Here is an 8,012-nt window from a genome sequence, read left to right as displayed (position 1 = left end):
TAAGTAAATGAATGAGAAGTAAACAGTGGCTGAATGTTTCACTTGATTTGCTAGGAGACCAGTCGTTTTGTGATGTCACATCTACTCAGGGTGAGAACCATTATGATGGCCTAGCAGTTTATCTTTACATGCCTGCTGCAGCATCATTTGAATCTGCAGTGCTCAAAATCCCACAGATTAGAAATGTAGCTGTAGAAAAAGTTATTTAAATGGCAAAAGTTTCATCAGAATTTGAAGATGTGTCCCATAAATATGGATCAACTGGTTCAGTAAACTCCAGTAGATCTCTATTGTGTGAACAAATATTCTCTGATGACTTGGACTTGAAGTCTATGACTGAAGAAAATGCTTTTCAGAATTTGTCTGAAGAATTCTTGATATAAAGAACATTTTACAAATATTGTGTCTCTAAACCAGATGAAGATAATGATTTTTGTTTTCTGGCATTTCCAAGAAAACTCTGGAAAATGCCTGGGAGTGACCAATTTAAATCCATCTTGTGGGATGATAATGGAACTTCCATAGTGATTGATGAAGATGTCTTTAAGAAGGAAGTTTTGGAAAGAAACGCCTCTTTCAGAATATTTGAAACTGGAAGTATGAAAAGTTAAGTTACACAGCTTAAACTTTATGGGTTTAGTAAAGAGTGGCAGAATTTTCAAAGATCTGCTTGTATAGATGTCTTTCTAGCAGAAGAAAAAGTAGTTTCTGTTTTAAGCAAGGTACTCCGATATTTTAGTTACCGCTTGGTAACTTATATATAAAATTTTATTTTGTACACCAATCTATGGTAATGTAAATGTAAAGCTAGATTTTGAAAATTTTATAAAATTACTAAGGCTAAAATACTTTATTTTTTCTAAAAAATTAGGTCAGTGTCTTAAGTAGTCAAGATTATGAGAAACTTTTCTTGCAACCATGAATCTTATCAGAAATCTAAATAAAGTTATTAAAGCTGCTTTTTAAAAGTGGCATTCACAGTTACTGCAAATGCTAACCCTTAAATTTGATGACTATACTATTTAAATGTGTATTTTCCAAATAAGGAACTTCAAAATATTGTCAGCAATGTTCACATTTTGATAATATTATCTTTGCATTGTAAACTTGAAATCTGAGATTTTATAGGTTAGGCTTATTGTAGTCTTGTATTTTGGTTTAAATTTTACTAAAATCTTTCTCCTTTGGGTCTAGCTGCAGTTCTATCTTTATCCAAATTTTAAACTAGTTTGTCCCTAGCTTTTAGTGAGAATTAAAAGAAGAGTTGGGATTAAAAATGCCCCTCTGATATCTTCATTGGCTGAAGAATTCAAGAAGAAGCACATTTAAGCAGGGGATTATGTGGATAATCATAACTCTGGTTTTGTGACTGACACTAGTGCAGAAAATGCATTTTTGCCTTCTGCAAATTTAAACATGCCTCTAATAATAAAGCCCTCTACTAGCCACATAATTGGTGATACAACTACCCGGATCAGAGGTAATTTTTCTCCTCCATCATCAATGTCAGTTAGACCACCAGAACAAATTGCTGTGGATCAACGTGCTATTTTAAATCAGTTGACCACTGTCCACGGGCACTCCCAAAGCAGCTACACTGAAGCAAATGGCCATGTTGTGAACTTCATTACAGCTACAACTTCTACTTCTCAGTACAGCATCTTGTCTCCCACACAGAGCAATTATTTTGGACAGATGTTGGAGCCTTCTACTTTTCCAAATAGATATCACAACATATCTGCCAATGAAGGTCGATTTTCTCAGCTTCAACCAGGGAGCAACACACGGTTTCCAGTGCCAGTGATAGCTGATATATCAGCTAACTCTCCTTCAAGGCCAACTCATCAGCCATCTTCAGCTTATGGACGTCAATCAAATTACAACTGATCTACCATAGGACTACCAGATTATGCAGGATAACAAAGATTAAAATTGATGTTGGCAAATGTCGACAAATATCTGCAATTTTCTTATTTGAAAAATAAACATAGATTTGTATCTGTATTTTCCTTATTTATTTTAAATAGAGTTAAGAGTTAAATGGGAGACTAAGTTACCATTTAAACACAAAAATAGATATTTGATATGATCATTTGATGGAAAAATATGGGAGTAAATTTAAATAATTTCTTGTAAGGAAGAAGAAGAAATGGAAGAATTTGGAAAAAGACTAAAACATGGAGAGAGGGAAAATTACTAAGTGGTTTCTTGTTCATCCTGGAAAGAATTAAAAGTGTTAAGTTAGGATAGGTTGGAACTGGAAATAAATGCAGGAACTGGCCCAGGTATCATGATTTCTCTTATGTCATCCCTGGAATCATAAAGCTCACATGATGTAGTCTCAGATGGCACATTCAGCATGTGGTACAATTTAAGAAGTAATTTTATCTATGGTCTTCTTTGTGCTGTTCTCAAAGCATTCCAGTTGGTGCTTTAATTTCCTGCCCTCAAGATTCTACACTATATTTTCTAGTCAATACTTTATTTTGCTTTTATGTTCCAGCCAAATACATTCTTACATCCTCAGGGTGGCACTTAATTCCTTAAAAACTCTTAGCCCACAAACTTAACTCTGTTTAGTCATTTATTTATAAATCTGGCAACTGACTACCTTGGCATATCCTTACATTTCACTGTATCTAGAGATACATCCAGGCAAATGCTTGTCAACAATTTAAGTTGCAAACTCAACACTTTGGCTCCAGCTCATCCTTGGAATTTCGGTGTCCTCCTTTTACCTACTTACACTTTCCCAGTGTCAGCACAGAAACCACCTCCTCCAAATATTTTCTGTCTATTCCCCATTCCTTGTCTAACTTGGATACCAGCACAGTAAGCAAAGCACATGCCACCTGATGCATTTTAGTATTTAGTGAATGAAAAATACATGTTGACTTTAAGCAAAATCTACTTTCCTGAAACAACAAAACTCTCATGGTTTTCAAAATATTTCATTATGGTCTTTACTCTTCACCACAAAGTAGCTCGTTTCATAGCCCAAATACTAGTCATTCAAGACAGTAATTGGAGGCAGGTCCAGGAGACAAAGTATGAGTTTCTTCTTAATTCATGCCTCCAGAGGACTAAAGCATTCCATTCTCATTTGTTGGGTTTTTTCCTGTCTCTTCATCACCCACCCACCCCAAAATAGCTGAATTTCTTCCCCATACCAATTACTATCCTGACTTCTATTTAATTTACTTCTTAGAATCAGAGCTTTGTACAGAAGAGACAGTGCCATTGCAAACCTTTAATGAACGTTTGTACAACCCACAAAACCTTCCCCCTTCTAACCTTTACCAAGGGAGTATCTAATAGGTACTAGACCCTTGTATGTGGTGGTCATATTCAGTAACAAAATTGCAATCTTATATGTGAGGACTAGAAGGAGGTGAGGGTTGTGGAATTAAAAATTTGTTCAACTGCAAGAATACCAAATTTCTGCAGATATTAGGAAATATGAAATATTCATGGAAGATTTGACAATTTCCCATTAATTTAAAATAAAATGTGAAGCATTTTCAGAATGTGAAATGCACTGAAATGCTGGAAAAATTGTAGGCAATGTCAGGGAGCCTTAGGCTTCTGCTCACAATCATGCTGCCAGTGCCAGCTGATAATAATTGAATGGCACTTTGAGTCCTGAAAAATGTGTCATCAGTTGTGAAGAAAGCCTTTGATAATATGGAGAATGGGCAAATGGGCCAGGGTAATCTCTAGCAATATCCCAGCAATATGACCTTTACCAAGAGAAGAAAAGAGCCCACTTGCAGCAGGAGAACTGTGTCTGGACAGCAGTGGTTGTTCCTACAACAGAAACATCAAACTTTTATATTTGTCAGCTCAAATCGGATGGTGGCTATGTTGTTGCTTACATTAGCATTCTGGGGCTCAGATGGATTGATTCAATAGTTAGTTTCCAGCTCTCTTATCAGTCAATGGGTCTTACCATGATCATCTTAACAGGGTTCTATACTGATAAGTCAAAAGTTACAGTTTACTTTCAAAATTAGAAATTCTAAAGAAGAATTTTGTTTGTTTGTCCATCTGTGGTTTTCTACCAGGGAAATCTAGACTATTGGCAAAATTACAAAAGTGGGGTTGTGCTTTGAAAATTATTATGAGATCGGCCGACTGAATTCTTCCCACTAAATACTGCAAATCTGTCTACCACTGTGTGTGTGTGAAGATGGATTGTTAAGCAGTAACTTTTTCTTAGCTGAGTAATCAGTGAATTATTCCTCTGCATCTGGCAGTATCTCTGTGAATTAAGAGTTCCATTGAGCCACCAGAATTTCTTCCGATCAGGGAGAGGTAGATTATATTTCTCCCAGTATAAAATTTGTTACCTGTTCGTTGAATCCCGAACTGATGCTAGGGCCAGGCCACTGAACCCTTGAATTGGACTGAAGCATATACATACTCCAGTCCCCAGAGCCCAGCACAGGACTGTGTCTCTTATTAATTTAAGTATATATCCAAGTTTTTTTCTTTTAATTCTCATTGTTGACATAACTTATTTTGTCTTTGAACACCCGTTGACTAATTTATAGAGACTGAACCACTGACTTATTCCTGTTCAACTACAAATTGCAATAACCTTTCTTTCCTTGGACTACCTGGAATAGAGTGAGTGTAGTCATCATTTTGAAAGCAGTCCCCAGTCCTAATAATGCAGAATCTTTACACATCTTTGCCCAGCACTTGAGCAAGAATGTTTGTTTTGGATCTCTGGCATTATTCACACATCCCCTAATTAAACCATGAGAAAACACCACATTTTTATCCAAAATCAAGTCTTTGTCAATATTGCATTCCCATTGCAAAACAGCTAAGAATTGTAGGATTTCTGAGATTTTACCTTGCTGAGATTTTTAGCAACCTAGCATGATCATTTCTTACAGATGCTGTCAGGGAGATGAGACCATCATTCAGAGACAGTGAACTTTATCTCTCACAGCAAGAGCAGCCATTATTAAATTTGTATCTATTCCCTAATCTCAGATGAATACACAGAGTGAAATTTTGATGCCTTCAGAAACAGTGGGCTGTTAACATGAAGAAAGTTTAAGGCATGGTAAAACACTAATTTTAATATTATCTTTATGAATAATTTATTAGAATCACTTATTTTTTAGTATCTTTACCTAGGATAACTATATCATGACTCAAGTTTACTTGCTGCATAAACAATCATGAGAAATGACATGGGAAATAATTACCATTGACTTTCCATTTTTCCTTCAGCTTTTATTGATATATAACTGGCAAAAAACATTGTGAAAGTTTAGGTGCACAGGATAGTGATTTGATTTACAAATATCATGAAATAAATATCATAGCAATTTTAGGGAGTATTCATTATCTCATTTAGATACAATTTTAAAGAAATACAATTTGTCTTTTGGTTGTGATGAGAAAACATATGGTCTAATCTCTTAGCAACATTCATATAGAACATAGAACAGTATTAATTGTAATTTTCATGTTACTACGGGGCATCCCCATAACAGGTTTATTTTACTACTGGATGTTTGTAGTTTTTGAGTGCATTAATTAAATTCTCCTTTCCCAACCCCTGCCTCTGTTAACTACAAATGTAATCTTTTTTCTATAAGTATGTTTCTTTGTTTTTGAAGTGTACATTAATGTATAACACTGTGTTAGTTTCTCTTACACAACATACTCTTTTCTATATTTAATATGTTTCAAACTGATCAGAAGAATAAATCTAGTTATGATATGTTGCTATCTAAAGATATTTCATAGTTATTGACTATTCCCCATAGAGTACATTTTTTTCACTGACTCATTTAGTTTGCAAATTGAAAATTTTCTCTCTTAATTTTCCTCAACTATTTCTTTTTCTTCACCACATTTCCTTCCTTTTTTTGAACGAACTCTTTTTTTCTTTATGTGTAACTCCTTTTCTGTTTTGTTGTGTTCATTTGTTTTAAATTCCAATTATGAGTAAAACAATTCAGCATTTGTCATTCTCTACCTGAATTATTTCACTTTGCATATAACCCTCTTAGTCTACCAATTTGTTGCAAATGACAAGAAATTATTCATTTTAGATCTGAGTGATACCCCATTGTATTTTTATGTGTGTTTGTACATAATAATAAATATACATATATATATATATATTTAGTGTGTGTGTATATATATATAGATAAATCTTTAGTTAATAGATGGGTCAATATATATACTATAAACACATATCTTCTTTATCCATCATCTATTGATGAGCAATTAATTTGCTTCCATATCCTGGCTATTTTAAATAATGCCACAGTGAATATAGGACTGACTTTATCTTCTCTGATTAGTGTTTTTATTTTCTTGGAATAAGTATCCAAATATAGAAATGTTGGATCATATTTCATTTTTAATTTTTAGATAAAACTCCATACTTTTTTCCACAGTGGCAGCACAAATTTACATTCATTCAATCAGTGCATCAGGGTTCTTTTTCTTACATTCTCACCAACACATATTTGTTATCTTTTTGATAATAATCATTATGACAGGACTGACATAAAATCTCATTGTGTTTTGGAGTTGCATTTTTCTGATGGTTAGTGATGTTGACCGATTTCATGTGCCTGTTGGTTCCCATTCCCCCACTGTATATTCATTTCAGTAATGGGCTAAATGACCATAACTGTCTGATTTCATTTTTTGGCATTCCGTTGTGTTCCATTATTCTATTTGTTCTGTGCCACTACCATATACATTACTGTAGCTTTGTATTATAGTTTAAAATCAGGGACAGTGATACATCCTCTTTGTTTTTGTCAAAGTTGTTTGGGTTTATAGTTTGTTTTCTTTTCTTTTATTTTTTTTAGTGATTTCAACTCTTTTGTGTTTACATGTAAATTTAATAATTATTTTTTGTAAGTGTCTGAAAATGCACTAGGTATTTTAATAGGGACTGAATTTAATTTGTGTATTTTGTTGTCTACTACTGTCATTTAAACAATATTGCTTTCCTACTCTATGAACAGAGTATATCCATTCATCTGTTTTCATTATCTTCAATATATGTTATAAATATTTTATAGTGTTCTGAGTACAGGTCTTTTACCTCCTCGGTTGGATATATTTTTGATTTTTTTTTTTTTTGGAATGCAACAGTAAATGAGACAGTTCCCTCAATTTTTCTATCTGTTAACTTGTTGTTAGTAAGTAGGAATGCAAGATTTCTGTATGTTAATTTTACATTCTGAAATTTTGCCAAATGCATTGATAATCCCTAGTAGTTCTGTGGCATCATTTTTAGGATTTCAATTTAAATTATTTCATTTGCATACAGATACGTCTACTTCTTTTCTTAATTCACTGTATTATATTTATATTTATTTTGGATAGCTATGGCTAGAATTTCCAATACAATACTGAATAAAAGTAGTAAGAGAGAACATTCTTGCCTTCTTCCTGCTCCAAAAGGAGATTCTTTCAGCTTTTAATCAGTGAGAGTCATGTTAGCTGAGTTCTTGTCATATATGACCTTAAGTGTGTTGAGGTATGTTTCCTTATGCCCACTTTGAGGAGAAATATGATTATAAATAGATACTGAATTGGCCTAAATATAATATGATTCTTTTGAGGTGACCATATAATTTTTATTCTTCAATTTGTTACGTGTATATCATATTAATTAATTTGTTCATAATGAATCACATTTACATCCCTGGAATAAATGGAATTATTCATAATTTATAATCCTTTTTATGTATTGTTTGCTTTGCTAACATTTTAGTGATGATTTTTGTATCTATGCTTATCAATAGTATTTAACCTGCATTTTTATGAGGTATTTGTTCCAGTTTTAGTAGTAGTGTGATACAGAATATTGGGGTAGGAAGCCTTCCTTCCTCTGCAAATTTTTGGAATTCTCTGAGAAGTATAGGTGATAGCTCTTTTCTAAATGTTTGGCAGAAGTCACCTGTGAAGCTGTCTAGGCCTGGAATTTTGTTTCTTGGGAGATTTTATTTAATTACATGTTC

The 8,012-nt window shown here is 33.4% G+C and overlaps 1 long non-coding RNA gene across 1 annotated transcript; it reads left to right on the top strand.

Annotated features, from left to right (window-relative positions):
• Positions 1-388: 388 nt before the first annotated feature.
• LOC140693225 (uncharacterized) lies at positions 389-1,958 on the top strand. Its single transcript, XR_012068949.1, has 2 exons — positions 389-606; positions 1,678-1,958. It is a non-coding gene; the product is annotated as an uncharacterized lncRNA (long non-coding RNA).
• The last annotated feature ends 6,054 nt before the right edge of the window (positions 1,959-8,012 follow it).

Source organism: Vicugna pacos, unplaced genomic scaffold (genome assembly GCF_048564905.1).
Source record: "Vicugna pacos unplaced genomic scaffold, VicPac4 scaffold_19, whole genome shotgun sequence".
Classification (NCBI taxonomy): Eukaryota; Metazoa; Chordata; class Mammalia; order Artiodactyla; family Camelidae; genus Vicugna; species Vicugna pacos.
Note: the sequence above shows the minus strand (reverse complement) of the source record. Positions and strands in the feature narration are given on the sequence as shown.